Source organism: Ranitomeya imitator, chromosome 4 (genome assembly GCF_032444005.1).
Source record: "Ranitomeya imitator isolate aRanImi1 chromosome 4, aRanImi1.pri, whole genome shotgun sequence".
Taxonomy (NCBI): Eukaryota; Metazoa; Chordata; class Amphibia; order Anura; family Dendrobatidae; genus Ranitomeya; species Ranitomeya imitator.
Genome location: NC_091285.1, coordinates 147,901,546 through 147,924,246, shown reverse-complemented (window position 1 = coordinate 147,924,246; position 22,701 = coordinate 147,901,546). Strand labels below are relative to the sequence as shown.

Below are 22,701 nucleotides of genomic sequence, written 5' to 3'. Positions count from 1 at the left end.
AGACCAAAGTCAGCGCAGACATCTACCAGGAAATTTTAGCAGTGCCACAAGCTGATCGCCTCCATGCCATATTGATGCAGTAATTGATGCAAAAGGAGCCTCAACCAAGTATTGAGTGCATTTACTGAACATACATTTCAGTAGATCAACATTTCGGATTTTAAAATAATTTTTCAAGCTGGTGTTATAAAGTATTCTAATTTACCGAGATAATGACTTTTGGGTTTTCATTGGCTGTAAGCCATAATCATCAACATTAGCAGAAATAAACATGAAGTAGATCACTCTGTAATAACTCTATATAATATAGGAGTTTCACTTTTTGTATTGAAGAACTGAATTAAATTAACTTTTTGATTATATTCTAATTTTGTGAGAAGCACCTGTACCTTTTCAAATGTAATATTTCAAGTCTATTAGATTTATTAGCAAAGACTTTGCAGAAGTTTTCTAATGACTATAAAATGACTTGCTTGATTCACATATATGGGGTTGTCCATTAATTACATATTGATGATCAATCCTAACGATATGCCATCAATGTCAAATAGGTGGGGTCCAACACCCCCACTGATCAGCTGTTATTAGCTCCAGCGCTGCACCTTGTATAGTGAAACAAGTGAGTAAGTGCTAAGCTGCAGTACCCAGAGTGTCCACTAAACAGTGCACAGAGATGTACTATTCTGGCTTTGTACATTGTTTAAATCTGTAGCCTATAATGAAAGTCTGTTGAGGCGGAGTGGGGAGGTGTTGTGAATTCTGTGGCCAAGCTCCCTCCTGTGGTCGTGAGTGGTACTGCGGCTGGTTCTGTCTATGAGTTTCCTTCGGTGGATGAGAGTGGTACTGCGGCTTCTGAGTTTCCTTCCTCAGGTGATGAGGTTAAGTCATTAGGTGCTGCTCTATTTAACTCCACCTGGTGCTTTGATCCTGGCCTCCAGTCAATGTTCTAGTATTGGTCTTGCTTCCTCCTGGATCGTTCCTGTGGCCTGTCTATCCTGCATAAGCTAAGTTCTGCTTGTGTTATTTTTGTTTGCTATATTTTCTGTCCAGCTTGCTATATTGGTTTTTCTTGCTTGCTGGAAGCTCTGAGACGCAGAGGGAGCACCTCCGTACCGTTAGTCGGTGCGGAGGGTCTTTTTGCCCCTCTGCGTGGTTGTTTGTAGGTTTTTGTGTTGACCGCAAAGCTATCTTTCCTATCCTCGGTCTATTCAGTAAGTCGGGCCTCACTTTGCTAAATCTATTTCATCTCTGTGTTTGTATTTCATCTTTACTCACAGTCATTATATGTGGGGGGCTGCCTTTTCCTTTGGGGAATTTCTCTGAGGCAAGGTAGGCTTATTTTTCTATCTTAAGGGCTAGTTAGTTTCTCAGGCTGTGCCGAGTTGCATAGGGAGCGTTAGGCGCAATCCACGGCTACCTCTAGTGTGGTGTGATAGGATTAGGGATTGCGGTCAGCAGAGTTTCCACGTATCAGAGCTCGTCCTATGTTTTTGGTAAATGTCAGGTCACTTTGTGTGCTCTGAACTTCAAGGTCCATTGTGGTTCTGAATTACCTGTTCATAACAGGGAGGGTAGTCAAGTTAGAAACCCCACTCTGCCAAATAATGATGACTTAGTCAAATGTTAATCAATAAACCAAGGGGCACATAGAATGTTTCCCAAACTTTTAATGTCTCATCGGTGTGGTTCAATACCCAGCATCCCCGCCTATCAGCTGTTGCCAACGGTGGCCAGAACTGCTCAGTTACGGAGTTGCATGGCTCCATCGACTGTATAGTGGCCGTTACTGGGTACTGCACATCTGCCAACTATTCTAATCAATAGGGGGTGGATGTGCAGTACTCGGCCAATATACAGTCGACGAGCTCTGCTATGCAGATCCGTGACTGAGCAGTTCCAGCTGCCACCATTGGAAACAACTGATTGGCGGGGGTACCGGGAGTTGCACCACCACCAATGAGACATCTTGAGGATAGGCCATCAATGGTAACGTACCGGAAAACCAATTTATTTGTACAATCTCTGAGAACTAAATTTAAAGTTAAAGGCAAATGCATATGGACTGCGCTTGTAAGATACATTCTCCAGCAAATCTCAGATGTTTGCTCAGTGACCATGGGACATATCTTATTTTTCTTAGACATATTGTCACAAATATAACAAATTTATTGGTAAAGTTTAATATGTAATCTGAATTCACTAATTCCATATCACAAGACATACAATGTGGCAGCGACTCTCCTGTCCTGTTCCCTTGTCATATACACGTTTAATGACATGAGTCGCAGAAGCACCATAGGTAATACAGCACATCCGGCAATAAACACGTCCCTTAGTCTCATTATTATATACTATGAGTGCACTCCCTGTCACTTGTCCTTTAATGTTCCGCTTCAATCACAGACCATCTCCTCCCTTTTAGTAAAAGAGAAATAGTTATAGAAAAGGATGACGAGGGCTATAAAGAAGATGGGGTCTGTGTTTCATCAATGTTTGCATGTTCTAGAACAAGGAGCCTCATTAATCCTGAGCCATGTACCCCCTACTGAAAGCTAGAACCATACACTTCTGACCCACTCACACACTGGGACCTCCATTGTGCGGGGGGATTGGTGAGGTCTCTAAGGTCAGACCGCCTTGTAGGCATACTTGTACCATTTATTATCTGGATAGGTGATAAATGTTTATGGTACCATCTCTTTAGGCTAAGATTACATTGCAACCTTTTTTGTCAAGGTTTACTAGGGACCGTTCCTATCGGACTAATCTGATCAATTTCTATGAAGAGGTAAGTTTCGGACTGGACCAAGGGAACCCAGTGGACGTAGTGTACAGTATATGGACTTTTCAAAAGCTTTTGATACGGTGCCACACAAAAGGTTGATACATAAAATAAGAATAATGGGGATAGGGGAAAATATGTGTAAGTGGGTTAAGAGCTGGCTTAGGGATAGGAAACAAAGGGTGGTTATTAATGGAGCACACTCGGACTGGGTCGCGGTTAGCAGTGGGCTACCACAGGGGTCAGTATTGGGCCCTCTTTTTAACATTTATTAATTACCTTGTGAGGGGCATTCAGAGCAGAATTTCAATATTTGCAGATGACACTAAACTCTGCAGGGTAATTAATACAGAGGAGGACAATTTTATATTACAGGATGATTTATGTAAGCTAGAAGCTTGGGCTGATGAATGGCAAATGAGCTGTAATGGGGATAAATGTAAGGTCATGCACTTGGGTAGAAGTAATAAGATGTATAATTATGTGCTTAATTCTAAAACTCTGGGCAAAACCGTCAATGAAAAAAACCTGGGAGTATGGGTGGATGACAAACTCATATTCAGTGGCCAGTGTCAGGCAGCTGCTACAAAGGCAAATAAAATAATGGGATGCATTAAAAGAGGCATAGATGCTCATGAGGAGAACATAATTTTACCTCTATACAAGTCACTAGTTTGACCACACTTAGAATACTGTGCACAGTTCTGGTCTCCGGTGTTTAAGAAAGACATAGCTGAACTGGAGCGGGTGCAGAGAAGAGCGACCAAGGTTATTAGAGGACTGGGGGGTCTGCAATACCAAGATAGGTTATTACACTTGGGGCTATTTAGTTTGGAAAAATTAAGGCTAAAAGGGTGATCTTATGTTAATGTATAAATATTTGAATTGACAGTACAAAGACCTTTCTGATCTTTTTAATCATAGACCTGAGACAGGGACAAGGGGGCATCCTCTACGTTTGGAGGAAAAAAGGTTTAACCCCTTAGCGACCGCCGATACGCCTTTTAACGGCGGCCGCTAAGGGTACTTAAACCACAGCGCCGTTAATTAACGGCGCTGTGGAAAAAGTGAATAGCGCCCCCCAGAGTCGGATTTTCTCCGGGGTCTCGGCTGCCGGGGGTAGCCGAGACCCCAGAGAACATGATTCGGGGGGTTTTTAACCGACCCCGCATTTGCGATCGCCGGTAATTAACCGGCGATCGCAAAAAAAAAAAAAAACACAATCTCTTTTTAATTTCTCTGTCCTCCGATGTGATCGCACATCGGAGGACAGAGAAAAGGGGTCCCAGGTAGCCCCCCAATACTCACCTATCTCCCCCGATGCTCCTCGTGTCTCCCGGTGGGCGCCGCCATCTTCAAAATTGCGGGCGCATGCGCAGTGCGCCCGCCGGCATCGGGAGGATCTTTGGGGTCTCAGCTGCCGGGGGTAGCCGAGACCCCAAAGAAAATGATCGGGGTCGATTTTACCGACCCCTGTTTTGCGATCGCCGGTAATTAACTGTTTACCGGCGACCGCAAAAAAAAAAAAAAAGTAAAGTGTAATTCTCTGTCCTCTGATGTGATCGCACATCAGAGGTCAGAGAAATAGGGGGATTCGGGGACCCTAGCATACTCACCTGTGTCCCTGGGTCCTCCTGCTGCTCCTCCTGGCTGCCGGGGAAAAGAAAATGGCGGGCGCATGCGCAGTGCGCCCGCCATCTGTCTCCATCTGCTGGCCGGCAGGAGAACAGCAGTTGGGGCTAAAATTAGGGTTAGGGCTAGGGTTAGGGCTAAATTTAGGGTTAGGGTTGGGGCTAAATTTAGGGTTAGGCTTCTTTCACACTTACGTCGGTACGGGGCCGTCGCAATGCGTCGGCCCGACATACCGATGCACGTTGTGAAAATTGTGCACAACGTGGGCAGCGGATGTATTTTTTCAACACAGCCGCTGCCCAATCTATGTCCTGGGGAGGAGGGGGCGGAGTTACGGCAACGCATGTGCGGTCAGAAATGGCGGATGCAACGTACAAAAAAAGTTTCATTGGATTTTTTTGTGCCGACGGTCCGCCAAAACACAACTGATCCAGTGCACGACGGACGCGACGTGTGGCCATCCGTCACGATCCGTCGGCAATACAAGTCTATGGGCAAAAAACGCATCCTGCGGGCACATTTGCAGGATCCATTTCTTGTCCAAAACTACGGATTGCGATGGATGCCAAACGACGCAAGTGTGAAAGTAGCCTTAGGGCTAGGGTTAGGGTTGGGGCTAAAGTTAGGGCTAGGGTTGGGGTTAGAGTTGGGATTAGGGTTAGGGTTTGGATTAGGGTTGGTATTAGGGTTAGGGTTGGCATTAGGGTTACGCTTGGGATTAGGGTTAGGTTTGGAATTAGGGTTAAGGTTAGGGTTGTGATTAGGGGTGTATTGGGATTAGGGTTAGGTTTGAGGTTAGGGTTGAGATTAGGATTAGGGGTGTGTTGGATTTAGGGTTTTGATTAGGGTTATGGTTAGGGTTGACATTAGGGTTGTTTTGGGGTAAGGGTTGTGATTATCGTTAGAGTTAGTGATTAGGATTATGGATCAGGTTGGGATTAGGGTTAGGGGTGTGTTGGAGTTGGGTTGGAGCTAGAATTGGGGGGTTTCCACTGTTTAGGTACATCAGGGGGTCTCCAAACACGACAGCCAATTTTGCGCTCAAAAAGTCAAATGGTGCTCCCTCCCTTCTGAGCTCTGCCGTGCGCCCAAACAGTGGGTTACCCCCACATATGGGGCATCAGCGTACTCGGGATAAATTGGTCAACAACTTTAGTTCTGTGAAGCACTTGGGCATTCAAAGTTCTCACCACACATCTATATAAGTTCCTTGGGGGGTCTAGTTTCCAAAACGGGGTCACTTGTGGGGGGTTACTACTGTTTAGGTACATCAGGGGCTCTGCAAATGCAACATAACGCCCACAGACCATTCTATGAAAGTCTGCATTCCAAAACGGCGCTCCTTCCCTTCCGAGCTCTGCCGTGCGCCTAAACAGTGGTTTACCCCCACATATGGGGTACCAGCATACTCAGGAGAAATTGCACAACAACTTTTGTGGTCTAATTTCTCCTGTTACCCTTGTGAAAATTAAAATTTGTGGGCAAAAAGATCATTTTTGTAGAAAAAATGCGATTTTTTTTTTCAGGGCTCTACGTTATAAACTTCTGTGAAGCACATGGGGGTTCAAAGTGCTCACCACACATCTAGATAAGTTCCTTAAGGGGTCTAGTTTCCAAAATGGTGTCACTTGTGGGGGGTTTCCACTGTTTAGGCACATCAGGGGCTCTCTAAACGTGACATGGCGTGCCATCTCAAATCCAGCCAATTCTGCATTGAAAAAGTCAAACGGCGCTCCTTCACTTCTAAGTTCTGCGGTGCGTCCAAAAAGTGGTTTACCCCCACATATGGGGTATTGGCGTATTCAGGAGAAATTGCCTAACAAAATTTATGGTTACATTTCTGTTTTTACACTTGTGAAAATAAAAAAAATGGTTCTGAATTAAGAGGTTTGCAAAAAAAAGTTAAATGCTCATTTTTTCCTTCCACATTGTTTCAGTTCCTGTGAAGCACGTAAAGGGTTAATAAACTTCTTGAATGTGGTTTTGAGAACCTTGAGGGGTGTAGTTTTTAGAACGGTGTCATACTTTGTTATTTTCTATCATATAGACCCCTCAAAATGACTTTAAATGTGATGTGGTCCCTAAAAAAAAATGGTGTTGTAAAAATGAGAAATTGTTGGTCAACTTTTAACCCTTATAACTCCCTAACAAAAAAAAATTTTGCTTCCAAAATTGTGCTGATGTAAAGTAGACATGTGGGAAATGTTATTTATTAACTATTTTTCGTGACATATCTCTCTGATTTAAGGGCATAAAAATACAAAGTTTGAAAATTGCAAAATTTTAAAAATTTTCGCCATATTTCCGTTTTTTTCATAAATAATCGCAAGTAATATCGAAGAAATGTTACCACTATCATGAAGTACAATATGTCATGAAAAAACAATCTCAGAATCAGCGGGATCCGTTGAAGCGTTCCAGAGTTATAACCTCATAAAGTGACAGTGGTCAGAATTGCAAAAATTGGCTTGGTCATTAAGTACCAAATTGGCTCTGTCACTAAGGGGTTAAGCATAATAACATAATAATGTTTATAGTCCTTTTACTAGGCACTGCTCCTAATAGCCAGTTTCCTACTCCACCCTGATGAGGGGCAAATACCCCGAAACAGCTGTCTTTGGATGGATACTATGTTTTGGCATAGGTGGTTTTCCTTTTTGGATGCTGCCCTTCCCGTGGTTGTTCCTTTCCGGTGAAAAACCTGGCTATTTATTGCTTGCGTTGAGAAACACGTGATGGTGTCTCCGCGGCTTTTCTGCATGCATTTGCATATTTCCCATAAGGGATGGGGGCAGTGTTCTGGATCACTGCATTGAGAAACACGTGATGGTGTCTCTGCGGTGATGGATGTTTTGATATCCTTATGTTTATAGTCCTTTTACCAGGCACTGCTCCTAATAGACAGTTTCCTACTCCCCACTGATGAGGGGCAAATACCCCGAAACAGCTGTCTGTGGATGGATACCATGTTTTGGTTGTTCCTTCCTGGTGAAAGGCCAGGCTATTTATTGCTTGTGTTGAGAAACACCTGATGGAGTCTCCACGGCTTTTCTGCATGCATAAGCATAATAACAGACGCGGATTCTTTACTGTAAGAGCAGTGAGACTATGGAACTCTCTGCCATATGATGTTGTAATGAGTGATTCATTACTAAAATTTAAGAGGGGACTGGATACCTTTCTGGAAAAGTATAATGTTGCAGGGTATATACACTAGATTCCTTGATAGGGTGTTGATCCAGGGAACTAGTCTGATTGCCGTATGTGGAGTCGGGAAGAAATTTTTTTCCCCAGTGTGGAGCTTTACTCTTTGCCACATGGTTTTTTTTTGCCTTCCTCTGGATCAACATGTTAGGGCATGTTAGGTTAGGACATGGGTTGAACTAGATGGACTTATAGTCTTCCTTCAACCTTAATAACTATATTACTATGATACAACGGTAATTCAAAGCACTGTGCATAAGAGTTGGGTGTAATTTTGTGGACTGCAGTTGCTAATCAATAGTTAAAATCAAATGACTAGAACTACAAAATGTAGTGTTGTATCCTAGAGTTTACAGGGGTCTTAAAGTAGCCTTAAATAAACCCACAACATAGGCTCGGTCTCTTTTGTATTCATCCTCCATACTTTATACTACAGCTCTATATATTGTTATTTGCAGCACAGGTGCTTCACAAGTTTGAGAGTATGCCATATTTTAACTACTGTACAATCAGAATAAGAATAATAAAAAAAAAAGAAAATAAACACCACTGGGGGGAAAAAATGGATCCTTATCCACTAAATGGCATACATGTATTGAGAATCCTTGCACTCCAATAATAAAAAGTGAATACAGGTAAATACACAACTAGTATTAATTCAAACCACTGACCCTTTGCTTTATATAGTTATAAACTTCCTAAAAAGGAGGTTACATTAAAAATAGGAGTGCAATAGCAAGCTATAGTGGCATTCAGAGCATAGGAATTCGGCGGTGAATGTTTTATAAAAGAGGCCTTTGCCCTATAAATCTATCAGTAATTTAAAGCATGCTGAGGACTTGCCATTATGCTGAGGCATAATAAAAAGGCACATTATTGTAGAGCCTGGAATTCTTAATCAGTACATCAGAATGTAGGAGCTTTGCCGTACCACATGGACACTTGTTGAGCAGGCATGCCAAAGCAGGGCGGGTATGAAATCTGAAGACCTGCTATAAAACGGAGGTTTATTTTACACGAGGCCAGACTATAGTGCGGTGAAATCTAAGTGGATGCATAGCACGGGACAAGAGCCTACTAATTCTTATTATAACTATATCCATATGTGTGCCAGCGGACAAGAGATGGAATATAAGCTGGCAAACCAGAGTGCACTCACGAGGTACATATAAGCCAAAAAAGGCAAAGTACAAACTAAATGTACAAGAGGATACCAAAAATATGTAGAGCACAGACACAGAGATGATGATGAAAATATAAAGTTAGGATTCATATCTATCACATGTTAAAGGGAACTTGTCACATTGCACATGTGCACAGCACGGTATAGAGACAATCAGAATGAAATACAGGTTTGTTGGAAAATATTTTATTTAACTTTTTACATTTTATTCCTTGAAATCCTTGGTGTTTGCATGAGTAAGGGACTGTGCACACGTTGCGGATCCGCAGCGGATTTGACACTGCGGATTCACAGCAGTTTTCCATGCGCTGTACAGTACCATGTAAACCTATGGAAAACCAAATCCGAAGTGCACTTGCTGCGAAAAATTCCATAATAGGAATAAGCAGGTGTAAAAACGTAGGTGAAATCCGCACAAAATCTGAATAAAATCCGCAGATAATGCACAGTGAAAACGCAGGGTGTTTTACCTGTGGATTCTGCAGAATCCACGCAGAAAAATCCGCAATGGAATCCGCAACGTGTGCACACAGCCTTAGGCTGTGTGCACACTTTGCGCTTTTTTTTCGCGGTTTTTCCCGATAAAAACGCTATAAAACCACAAAAAAAATGCACACAATAAGCATCCCATCATTTAGAATGAATTCTGCATGTTTTGTGCACATGATGCGTTTTTTTCCGCGAAAAAAACGCATTGCGGTAAAAACCGCAGCATGTTCATTAATTTTGCGGGTTTTTTTGCGGATTTCCCCACTACAAAATGCATTGGGAAGTGTCTGGAAAAAACCTTGGCAAAAACGCATGAAAACCGCAGCAAAATCGCGGCAAAAACATATGCGGTTTCCTTGCGGATTTCTTGCAGAAAATGTCCGGGTTTTCTCAGGAATTTTCTGCGAGAAATCCTGAACGTGTGCACATAGCCTAAGAGTCCTACTCCATGATTGACAGCTGTCAGTCATTGTATGCACAGCCATACAGGGAATATCAACAACCACTGGACTCACTTTCACAAGCCACTGTATATGTTCAAACAGCATTTTTCTTGTTTTCCTACCTCACAACCTGGAAGATTGCGGTGTTGGTTTTTTGAGTGTTTGCATCAGTTCATGTAAAGCACATGCCTACAACTGGGAACATATGGTTTTCTTTTTATTGTGAAACAAAACAACAAATAAGACAAAATAACTGAAAACTTCAGTGTGCATTGGATACTTTTCTGTGAGCCTTCCACTGGGATTTTTGTCCATTCTTCAAGGCATGTCTGCCCCAGCTCCATCATGTTAGATGGTTTCCTCTGGGAAGCGCAATCTTCAAGTCTGATTCTCAATTAGATTAAAGTAAAGTAACGGCCACCGGGAAAGGTCAGAGAGACCCAGTGCCAGAGCACGGAAGGACTTTGCTCTGCCCTCAACAGGGCAGATGAGTACGCCTTCGCAGGAGCGCAATGCTGAGCAAACTGTGTGGATGATGCAGGGAAGCGACATCCGCATAAAGCAAGGAGGGTGGCATTGCAAGAAGATGGGCGGTGCTAGTCCAAGAAGAGCGACACCCCTCAGATCGGACCACCCCACAGGTGAGTGAAATTAAAGTTATTTTTCTTCTCTTCCAGGTCAGGTTGGGTGCCCTGATAGGCAATGGAAGCATCTCATATCGGGCAAACCTGGTGACAGGTTCCTTTTAAGGTCTGGGCTTTGACCAAGCCATTCCAAAACATTTACACGTTTCCCTGTCCCATTTAACCTGTCCATGCTGCCAAAGAACATCCCCAGAGCATGATGTTGCCACCACCATGTTTCACTGTGGGGATGGTGTTCTTGGAGTGATGAGCTGTGTTGGTTTGGCACCAGACATAGCATTTACCTTGGTGGCCAAAAAGTTCAATTTTGGTCTCATCTGACCACAACACATTACTACATGCATTTGGGGATTCTCCCACATGTATTTTGGCAAACTTAAAACGAGCCTTACAATTTTTGCGAGTAAATGCTGTTTTTCTGCCCATTCTTCCGTAAAGGCCTCATCTATGGAGTGTACGATTATGGTCATATGGACAGATACTCCAGCCTCTGCTGGGGTACTCTGCAGCTCCTTCAGGGTTACCTTTGGTCTTTGTGCTGCCTCTCTAATGCCCTTCTTGCCCGAGCTGAGAGTTTTGGTGGTTAACCCTCTTTTGGCAGGTTTGTTATGATACCATGTTAACTCCACTTGATGATTGGGATGGTGCTCTGTAGGAAAAAGTCCTGAGAGATTGTGATATATATATATATATATTATATATATATATATATATATATATATATATACATATATTGAATCTTTGGCCCATATAAAGTGTGGCAGAAGGGTCTTTGGCCAATTTAAGCACCACTACTACTCTTCGTGCACTATAGTTGAACCACTACCAAGAAAAGATCGTCCAATTAACCAGTGAGTGCAAGCTCCTTTTTTTTTTTGCTTTTTAAACCCATGTAAAGGATCTTCGTGTTTATAGTGTATTTTGTATGAAAACCACGTGCAGCTCCCTGGCCAGATAACTGGCTTTAGTAGCCATTTGTATGTGTTTGTTCGGTCAAAGAGATGAACTTCTGAAGACTTCTGGATAATAGATGACAGATTTATTGGCCGTTTGACCACATATAACATAATTCAGACTAATTAATGCAGCCAACACAATGGATGGAATGTAGTAGTGAACGTGGAAGGGTTTATTCCATGGAAGCTTTAAACAAATCTTAAGAAATGAAAGCTCGGCATTTACCACAATGGAGACGCGACACTGGCCTGGTAACAACTTCCTTATAACGCCACTTTCACGTCACCATTGTCTGGAGATGAGACAGTTGTGAGACAATAATGCTCTGTTCACATCTCTTTTGGTTTTTGTTGCCTCGTGTGTGTGCCAACGTCAGATGTTTAGAAAATAAACAGCTTTTACCACACGTGAAAATATGAATATATCCCATTAGAGAAATGTGCTTCTTTCTCCTCCTAGACTGATCATTCATTATCAAAATCCTCAGCTCATAACTTAGGTCTGTCTCCAGTCAATGCAGATGTTTCCATTACTGAGATAGAAACAGCAGTTGGTGCCCATAAACCTCTATGGAGAACTGTATCGTTTCAGGAGAATTTGCCGCAGAATTTCTGAATCTGCCGCTAGCTCCTTTTACTCCCATCCCCATAGAATTTTAAAAAGAACCAACGCATCTCCTACCTCACCAATTGGAAAATCTGTCTTTTTTTTAATACATATTTTACAGGTAAGTTGAGAGTGAGAGTGAAATATCAGTCCAGGAGGAGAATTAAGCACATTTCTGATAAGATATTATAGGGAATCTGTCAGTAAAATCAGCTCTCCTAAGCTGTCTATATGGACATGCAGGTCATAGGAAGCGGAATAAAATGATACCTGGATATCTGCGATTTGATGTTTTATTCCAGAGAAATCCACATTTTTCATATATGTAAATGAGCTGGGAGACGGCCATAGGCCACAAACTATGAGCCAACAAGCCACAGGTTGAGGTCCCTTCATTCATGCTGTATATTCCAGCTGTATGGCCCTTTCCCTATGTGATGGGAGCTTTTCTAATGTTTACATGAACTGCTGCATTGTGGACAGACTTATTTGGAAAATGTGCAGGAGAGACATGTTTTATGTTGTAAGTCAATCGCTGGTACACTGAAAGAGTATTTCCTGATCACTGTAGGTAGATATGATAACATACATCATTGATCAGGGATTAACCCCTTCCCGACCCATGACGCCACGTAGGCGTCATGAAAGTCGGTGCCAATCCGACCCATGACGCCTATGTGGCGTCATGGAAAGATCGCGTCCCTGCAGATCGGGTGAAAGGGTTAACTCCCATTTCACCCGATCTGCAGGGACAGGGGGAGTGGTAGTTTAGCCCAGGGGGGGTGGCTTCACCCCGTCGTGGCTACGATCGCTCTGATTGGCTGTTGAAAGTGAAACTGCCAATCAGAGCGATTTGTAATATTTCACCTATTATAACGGGTGAAATATTACAATCCAGCCATGGCCGATGCTGAAATATCATCGGCCATGGCTGGAAATACTAATGTGCCCCCACCCCACCCATCGCCCCCCCAGCCCCCCGATCTGGCCGGTACACTGCTCCGGCTCCCCTCCATCCAGTGCTCCGCTCCCCCCCGTGCTCTTGTCCGCTCCCCCCGTGCTCCAATCACCCCCCCGTGCTCCAATCACCCCGCCTGCACTCCGATCCACCCCCCCCCCGGTGCTCCGTTCCACCCCCCCGTGCTCCGTTCCACCCCTCCCGCGCTCCGATTCCCCCCCCCCCGTGCTCCGATCCCCCCCCATCATACTTACCGATCCAGCCGGGGTCCCGTCCGTCTTCTCCCTGGGCGCCGCCATCTTCCAAAATGGCGGGCGCATGCGCAGTGCGCCCGCTGAATCTGCCGGCCGGCAGATTCGTTCCAAAGTGCATTTTGATCACTGAGATATAATCTATCTCAGTGATCAAAATAAAAAAAATAATAAATGACCCCCCCCCCCCCTTTGTCACCCCCATAGGTAGGGACAATAAAAAAATAAAGAAATTTTTTTTTTTCCACTAATGTTAGAATAGGGTTAGGGTTAGGGGTAGGGTTAGGGGTAGGGTTAGGGCTAGGGTTAGGGCTAGGGTTAGGGCTAGGGTTAGGGTTAGGGCTAGGGCTAGGGTTAGGGCTAGGGCTAGGGGTAGGGCTAGGGGTAGGGCTAGGGGTAGGGCTAGGGGTAGGGCTAGGGGTAGGGCTAGGGGTAGGGCTAGGGTTAGGGTTTCGGTATGTGCACACGTATTCTGGTCCTCTGCGGATTTTTCCGCTGCAGATTTTATAAATCCGCAGTGCTAAACCGCTGCGGATTTATGGCGGATTTACCGCGTTTTTTTCTGCGCATTTCACTGCGGTTTTACAACTGCGATTTTCTATTGGAGCAGTTGTAAAACCGCTGCGGAATCCGCACAAAGAAGTGACATGCTGCGGAATGTAAACCGCTGCGTTTCCGTGCAGTTTTTCCGCAGCATGTGTACAGTGATTTTTGTTTCCCGTAGGTTTACATTGAACTGTAAACTCATGGGAAACTGCTGCGGATCCGCAGCGTTTTCCGCAGCGTGTGCACATACCTTTAGAATTAGGCTATGTGCACACTGTGCGGATTTGGCTGCGGATTGGCCGCTGCGGATTCGCAGCAGTGTTCTATCAGGTATACAGTACCATGTAAACATATGAAAAACCAAATCCGCTGTGCCCATGGTGCGGAAAATACCGCGCGGGAACGCTGCGTTGTATTTTCCGCAGCATGTCAATTCTTTGTGCGGATTCCGCAGCGTTTTACACCTGTTCCTCAATAGGAATCCGCAGGTGAAATCTGCACAAAAAACACTGGAAATCCGTGGAAAATCCGCAGGTAAAACACATTGCCTTTTACCCGCGGATTTTTCAAAAATGGTGCGGAAATATCTCACACGAATCCGCAACGTGGGCACATAGCCTTAGGGTTAGGGTTGGAATTGGGGTTGTGGTTAGGGTTGTGATTAGGGTTATGGCTACAGTTGGGATTAGGGTTAGGGGTGTGTTGGGGTTAGTGTTGGAGGTAGAATTGAGGGGTTACCACTGTTTAGGCACATCAGGGGTCTCCAAACGCAACATGGCGCCACCATTGATTCCAGCCAATCTCGTATTCAAAAAGTCAAATGGTGCTCCCTCACTTCCGAGCCCTGACGTGTGCCCAAAAAGTGGTTTACCCCCACATATGGGGTACCAGCATACTCAGGACAAACTGCGCAACAATTACTGGGGTCCAATTTCTCCTGTTACCCTTGTGAATCTAAAAAAAATGCTTGCTAAAACATAATTTTTGAGGAAAGAAAAATGATTTTTTATTTTCACGGCTCTGCGTTGTAAACGTCTGTGAAGCACTTGGGGGTTCAAAGTGCTCACCACATATCTAGATAAGTTCCTTGCGGGGTCTAGTTTCTAAAATGGGGTCACTTGTGGGGGTTTCTACTGTTTAGGCACACCAGGGGCTCTGCAAACGCAACGTGACACCCGCAGACCATTCCATCAAAGTCTGCATTTCAAAAGTCACTACTTCCCTTCTGAGCCCCGACGTGTGCCCAAACAGTGGTTTACCCCCACTCATGGGGTATCAGCGTACTCAGGAGAAACTGGACAACAACTTTTGGGGTCCAATTTCTCCTGTAACCCTTGGGAAAATAAAAAATTCTGGGCTAAATAATTATTTTTGAGGAAAGAAAACGTATTTATTATTTTCACGGCTCTGCATTATAAACTTCTATGAAGCACTTGGGGGTTCAAAGTGCTCACCACACATCTAGATAAGTTCCTTTGGGGGTCTAGTTTCCAAAATGGGGTCACTTGTGGGGGGTTTCTACTGTTAAGCCACATCAGGGGCTCTGCAAACGCAACGTGACGCCCACAGAGCATTCCATCAAAGTCTGCATTTCAAAACGTCACTACTTCACTTCCGAGCCCCGGCATGTGCCCAAACAGTGATTTACCCCCACATATGGGGTATCAGCGTACTCAGGACAAACTGGACAACAATATTTGGGGTCCAATTTCTCCTATTATCCTTGGCAAAATAGGAAATTCCAGGCTAAAATATCATTTTTGAGGAAAGAAAAATTATTTTTTATTTTCATGGCTCTGCGTTATAAACGTCTGTGAAGCACCTGGGGGTTTAAAGTGCTCAATATGCATCTAGATAAGTTCCTTGGGGCGTCTAGTTTCCAAAATGGGGTCACTTGTGGGGGAGCTCCAATGTTTAGGCACACAGGGGCTCTCCAAACGCGACATGGTGTCCGCTAACAATTGGAGCTAATTTTCCATTCAAAAAGTCAAATGGCGCGCCTTTCCTTCCGAGTGCCCAAACAGTGGTTTACCCCCACATATGAGGTATCGACGTACTCGGGAGAAATTGCCCAACAAATTTTATGATCCATTTTATCCTACTGCCCATGTGAAAATGAAAAAATTGAGGCGAAAAGAATTTTTTTGTGAAAAAAAAAGTACTTTTTCATTTTTACGGATCAATTTGTGAAGCACCTGGGGGTTCAAAGTGCTCACTATGCATCTAGATAAGTTCCTTGGGGCGTCTAGTTTCCAAAATGGGGTCACTTGTGGGGGAGCTCCAATTTTTAGGCACACGGGGGCTCTCCAAACGTGACATGGTGTCCGCTAAAGAGTGGAGCCAATTTTTGATTCAAAAAGTCAAATGGCGCTCCTTCCCTTCCAAGCCCTGCCGTGCGCCCAAACAGTGGTTTACCCCCACATATGAGGTATCAGCGTACTCAGGACAAATTGGACAACAACTTTCGTGGTTCAGTTTCTCCTTTTACCATTGGGAAAATAAAAAAATTGTTGCTAAAAGATCATTTTTGTGACTAAAAAGTTAAATGTTCATTTTTTCCTTCCATGTTGCTTCTGCTGCTGTGAAGCACCTGAAGGGTTAATAAACTTCTTGAATGTGGTTTTGAGCACCTTGAGGGGTGCAGTTTTTAGAATGGTGTCACTTTTGGGTATTTTCAGCCATATAGACCCCTCAAACTGACTTCAAATGTGAGGTGGTCCCTAAAAAAAATGGTTTTGTAAATTTCGTTGTAAAAATGACAAATCGCTGGTCAAATTTTAACCCTTATAACTTCCTAGCAAAAAAAAATTTTGTTTCCAAAATTGTGCTGATGTAAAGTAAACATGTGGGAAATGTTATTTATTAACTATTTTGTGTCACATATCTCTCTGGTTTAACAGAATAAAAATTCAAAATGTGAAAATTCCGAAATTTTCAAAATTTTCGCCAAATTTCCGTTTTTATCACAAATAAACGCAGAATTTATTGACCTAAATTTACCACTAACATGAAGCCCAATATGTCACGAAAAAACAATCTCAGAACCGCTAGGATCCGTTGAAGCGTTCCTGAGTTATTACCTCATAAAGGGACACTGGTCAGAATTGCAAAAAACGGCAAGGTCTTTAAGGTCAAAATAGGCTGGGTCATGAAGGGGTTAATCGTGTTGAGATTGTAGCTGAATTACGAAGAACATCTGGACTCCAAGAAGCCTATGAAAAAGAGAGAATCAGAAGGCTTGCAGATTATGGGGCCAATTTAGCAAAGCTGTTATGCCACAAAAGTGGCATAAAAGCGAAGACATGTCAAAAAAATTTGACTTTTGGCATTTTCACGTCACTCTGGATTAGCCCCTTTGAAATGGGTCGAGCTGTTAGGAACCAATATAGCGGTATAACAAATTCATCAAATCTGCTGAAGTTTGCTATAACAGAAACGCTGCTCCAGTCCAAACTTATAAGTACACGTGGACCTTCATGTGGATGTCTAACATGCTTGTATATTGCTAAAAGAACAACATCCCAAAGCACAAAAGACTTAAGCAGATTAAGAAAAAACTGCTTGAAAAGTTGCAAATCTTGTGTTCAACTCGTGGTTGAGCGAAAATCTTGTCCCTTTTGAGTTTTTTTTGTTGTTGTTCTCAGTCCCGCCTATCTACACCTACTACAAAACGCGTAAAAAAAATAGAAATAATAATAAAAAAAAAAATACTTTAGTCTTGATGAATCGGGGCCTTAGAAAGCAGAGAAGTAGATGGTGGTAGACCAAGAAGCATTCCATAGTGTCCATGTGGCCTACCATTCATCCATTCCTTTCTCACAACACAAGAAGCAGTCTCTAACTACTGATACTATAACGTACAAGGGTGCATGCGAGCAGATGGGGAAAAATATGTAGGTTTTATAATGTGGGTGTAGCGATACTCATTGTAACATGTGGACCACAAAGTGGCGGGTTCTCAGTTCAGCGTTCCCTGTATGAGTGAGAGCAGAAAGCCCTAACCCTAGAGACACACTTTAGCTGTGGTGGATCTCGTCCACCCATTAATTACATGGTCAGCCATAACCGTCATGTAATTTTACAGCTCTGCAAAGAAAATATTTGGCCAAGCATTAACCATCCCTTTCCCCGTAACACCATTTTGACTTTTTGTTTGTTATGTAAGTATATTAATTTGATCTTCTGCAGTATAGATACTATATGGCAATTGCACACTTTTTCCAGGATGGTATACAGCTGTGTACACTTTGTATGTGATAAATTACTAAACAGTACCTGCATAGCATACTAGCCTGACATAAACCAATATAGGCCCTGATTCAAGACTGACAGTTTTCTCGCCAGTCTTGATGAGAGGGCATGGTGGAGTCAGACTCTCCCGATTCATGAAGGCGTGCACGACACCACAACTTTACATAACCATATTACTCCATTTTATCAAAGCTCTTCATGTCTCAAAATGTTTAGTGTAACAATTTTTAAGTCCTGTAACCACTTGAAGCAGAGATTGGTGTGTACACACACTCGGAACATCAGAAAGATGCTCCAGAAACAGGACCGCCCCAAAACGTCACAAAAGTGTCACCAAGCCAAACTCTTGCAACATTGTCTCCATTAGTCCAAATCCGGACACAGCCCGATGTTTAGGGAGATGGACAATTCACACTCACGCTCTGCCTGAGATTAAGCAAGAATATTTAAATGTGACATATGCCTCCTGCCCTGCGCTTATCGCTATTGATTGAAAACATCAATTGATTTTCTGATCTCTGAAAGACAATTTGGAATATACTTACTGCATACAATGTACAAAGTACAAGCAATTCTAAAATAACGAGAAGATGCTTTCAATTTGCAGCTACATGTGTGCTTGCTGAGGACGTTAAGGGAATCTGTCATCAGGTTTTTGCTCCCTTATCAGAGAGCAGAATAATGTAGAGATAGAGACCCTGACTCCAGCGAGGTGTTGTATACTGGGTTGATGTGTCGCAGTTTTGATAAAATCATTGTTTCATCAGCAGGACATTATCCTACATCATGTGGCTCTCAGATGGGATAGCGAAAGTCTGTTCAGAGATGTCAGTTTTCTCTACATCTGAGAAAATCGGTCCGATTATGCTAAACACACTGTGATTAGAGTTTGATCAGCGTGTGATCCAATTTTCTCAGAATTGGAGAGGTAAAAAAAAAAAGAAAAAGACGCTCAGAGCCACTGAGCTCCCTTATTGGCTACAGTGCTCTAAATGTGATCATCACGCTGTAGACAAGAACAGACCCCAAGAGCAATGACTGAGACCTGGGGAGGGCAAGCAAAGCATAGTTACACAAACAGACAGGAACAGGAGATTTCCGGAAAACCCCTTTAAGCAAGCATATTCACCTACAAAGTATCAGTTGAGACTGTGTAATAGATGGTAATTTATTGTGAAAGTGATTTTCCCTGAGTGATGACCACCAGGCATATCTACACTTGCACAACTTCCTGTGGCTCAAGATGGCCACTCATGTGTGCCGAATAAGTAAGGGTGCTTTCACACTGCGCTTTGTCCCACGTTCAGTGGTCCTGTTGGGAGTTTAAGCCAGCCCCCCACGCAAACTGGGATATGGGCCGACGGGGGCCATTGACTATAATGATGCTCACAGACTATCCCTCTCCAAGCCCCAATCATGTAATAATATCCCTCATCCTGGCCCCTACCTTGTAATAGAGCCCCCATCCTGTAATAATAACCCATATACAGACTTGTGCTGCCCGTGTGCACCCCGGGCCACAGATGGAGAGCGTGGGCACCCCGGGCCACAGATGGAGAGCGTGGGCACACCGGGCCACAGATTGAGAGCGTGGGCACACCGGGCCACAGATGGAGAGCGTGGGCACACCGGGCCACAGATGGAGAGCGTGGGCACACCGGGCCACAGATGGAGAGCGTGGGCACACCGGGCCACAGATGGAGAGCGTGGGCACACAGGGGCCACAGATGGAGAGCGTGGGCACACAGGGGCCACAGATGGAGAGCGTGGGCACTCATAGCCAATGAGCTAGTCCACATGGCCGAATTTCCACACGGACCACTGGTCTGCATGGTGGTGTAGGGGGAAATCGCAGCATGGACTATTTTGTTCCAATTGGACCAGCTTCTGCTCTCATCATATATGCAGATGAGCACACAGAGACAGTCGTGGCTGCACACCATTTGGTACGGCAGCTCCTGCACTCATCCGATAAGTGTGTGATCGCATGGAGTTGCACACAAAGAAGGTCACATCCGCCATTGGCCTGAGTCTTCATACAGTGGCCTGAACCCAGCCTGAAAGTAATATCGTGCTGCTTTGTTTTTTGACCCCAAGAAATGTAATAAACACAAGTGGACCACCACAAAGACGTGGGCGATTCAAGTCCAAAATTTGTAATAACGTGAAATGTGCCTCACTATGTCGGGCCAAACATTGACCAGCAGCAGAAGAACATAGAACAAAAACTTGACTATCTCAAGAAACATCAAACCATATTATTGGGTAGATTACTTCATAGCAAGATGCATACTTGACAGCTGGCATCCACAAATTAGGCACCACGTCATACCACTAGGAGTAATGGCACTCAGATACGGCTTCATCCTAGAGGACCAGAGATATACTCCCTCACTGGTCCGCAGTCTCACATGTCATGCTTCACACACCCATGGAATGAAAAGTCAACTGCAACCCTGTTTCTGATGCTGATAGATGAACCTGGCACAAAATACTGAATATAGTTTATCCTTTCAATGGTTTATATGTATTTCTGCTCAAAGGAGTTGAATTAAAATTACTACTTAAAGGGATTTTCCACTTTCAGAAAAATGGACCCTAAATGCTCTAAAATACCCCCCAAAACCCAAACAGAACAGGTACTTACACACCTTGATCTTGGCGATGTCACGTCAACAGAGCGTATCACTGATGTAGCCAATCGTATCGCGGTAGACAGCACGAGCAGCGATTGGCTACAGCTGTGACCCTAGAAGGATTGCTGCTGGACCCGTTGATAGCGAGTACCTGCTCGCAGGGCTGTGGAGTCGGAGTCGTGGGTCAGAGTCATGGAAATTGAGGATTCAGAGTTGGAGGTTTAGCTTACCGACTCCACTCCGACAGCCCTGCCTGCTCCGTTTATTATTTCAGGCATTTTAAAAAGGTCCACCTTCCTGAAAGTGGAAATCCCCTTTAACACCTATTCACAAGGTGCTAAATATATGATCTATTGGGATCCGTCCAATCACCAGAAAAGGGGGTCACGTGTTTTCTGTTAGAAATGAAGACTATGTGGCATATCAAACTAAAATAACATATGTTAAGTCAAAAATACCCCCCACGTTGACCAAGCTCCCACCCATACAGTCATCCATGGCGCTGGATAATGTGGTCACACGCTTAGATCATCTCATGTGACCATATGGGCACGACGGCACAAAATGACATCACTGTGGCCTTTGAACAATATAGATCAGGGAGGATTTGCAATACAAACATGCATTGATGTCAGTTTATGACGAGACCCAGTGCTGCCAACACTTCTTCCGCTCCCTTGATAGCAAAAAAAGCGTAGTAGTAATCTATCCATATGTTACACTTCCATACGTTACAGCTCAGCTTATTGCCACTATAGATCCATTACATGGTATAATATGGGCATTATTATAGGGGTCATCATGGTAAAATACATCATCTTAGGAGCCACATTCTACAGTATTTGGAATTGGGGACAAATAAAAAGCACGTCGCACCACACACCTGCACTTTTTTTTTTCTTGTGATACCCCATGATTATATATGCTCTCTATATACATGTCCCTCCACAGGGTCACCATGTAAACCAACAGGGACTTCTTGACAAAAAATAACCCCAAAAACAGCTTTTAGGGTCACTTGATTATAGTTTGTAGGTGCAAGTGTGCGATGTGGGAGATCAATTACTTTTCTATAACCCCATCCTGCCTGGGAGGGAGACACAGCAGATAGTCAATCACAGAGAGAGCATGCACTAAAGTGTCACCCCCAAAAGGAGAGAGCCCCTGAAAGCACCATCACACGATCACAATGTCTCCAAGTAGCAGCCATTTGTTGTCTTCATCTAGTTGCAATCCTTTCTGCAGATCTTAGCAACAGCTTTCCTCTTACCTGTAGTGGAGCTCCCAGCAAACCACCATCTGGAAGGTCTGAACTCCCAGGAAAGGCAGCAGCACTTCACAGCCCGGAGAGGTGGCCACATTTACTCCAGTGCACCCTGATGACTCCTACAAGGGATTGCTTCATCTGGGCTCAGGCCAAGCTAAACAGTTGCATTCCCTGCTTCTCCCCACACTGTGCTCTGACCATAAAGGTAACTGGCAGGGTTAGGCTGCCATCCAATTACAGAGGAAGGGAGGGCCTGGGAGAGAGAACCTGAAACTCTGATGTCACTGGAAACACTAACCTGAGGCAGGGAGCAATGCTCCTGTCTGACAAGGAAGCTACAAGACACTGGTTACTGGTCAGATCCTTGCTGTCAGTCAGAGAGCACATGGCGCAGCAAGTGTAGGGAGGGGACAAGCAGAAGGTTAAGGTCCCACAATGAGCTTTCCATGCGGTGTATTTTTCAGGAGAAATTAGTGCAGCTTCTTAGGCCACGTTCACACGGTCAGTATTTGGTGAGTTTTGTACCTCAGTATCTGTAAGTCAAAACCAGGAGTGGGTGATAAATGCGAAGTGGTGCATATGTTTCTATTATACTTTCCCTCTCTTGGTTTAGGCTTACAAATACTGATGGAGAATACTGATAGTGTGAACAGCGTAAATACAGAGGTAAAATACTGATAGTGTGAACACGGCACAAATACTGAGGTAAAATACTGACCAAATACTGATTGTGTGGACACGGCACAAATACTGAGGTAAAATACTGACCAAATACTGATTGTGTGATTTTTCCCCATAGATTTCCATTAGATGCAGAAAATCTGCTGGTAAACAAACATATAAGTATAAAAA

At 43.9% G+C, this 22,701-nt stretch overlaps 1 protein-coding gene across 2 annotated transcripts in view; it reads right to left on the bottom strand.

The window, feature by feature from the left end:
* Positions 1-22,144, bottom strand: part of SHROOM1 (shroom family member 1) — a 105,755-nt gene extending 83,611 nt beyond the window's left edge. Inside the window, exon 1 of one of the 2 annotated variants that reach the window (XM_069764010.1) lies at positions 21,853-22,144. The gene's annotated coding sequence lies outside the window, so the exon portion shown is untranslated. The remainder of the gene's footprint in view (positions 1-21,852) is intronic. The other variant, XM_069764012.1, reaches the window with a different exon arrangement.
* Between the last annotated feature and the right edge of the window lie 557 nt (positions 22,145-22,701).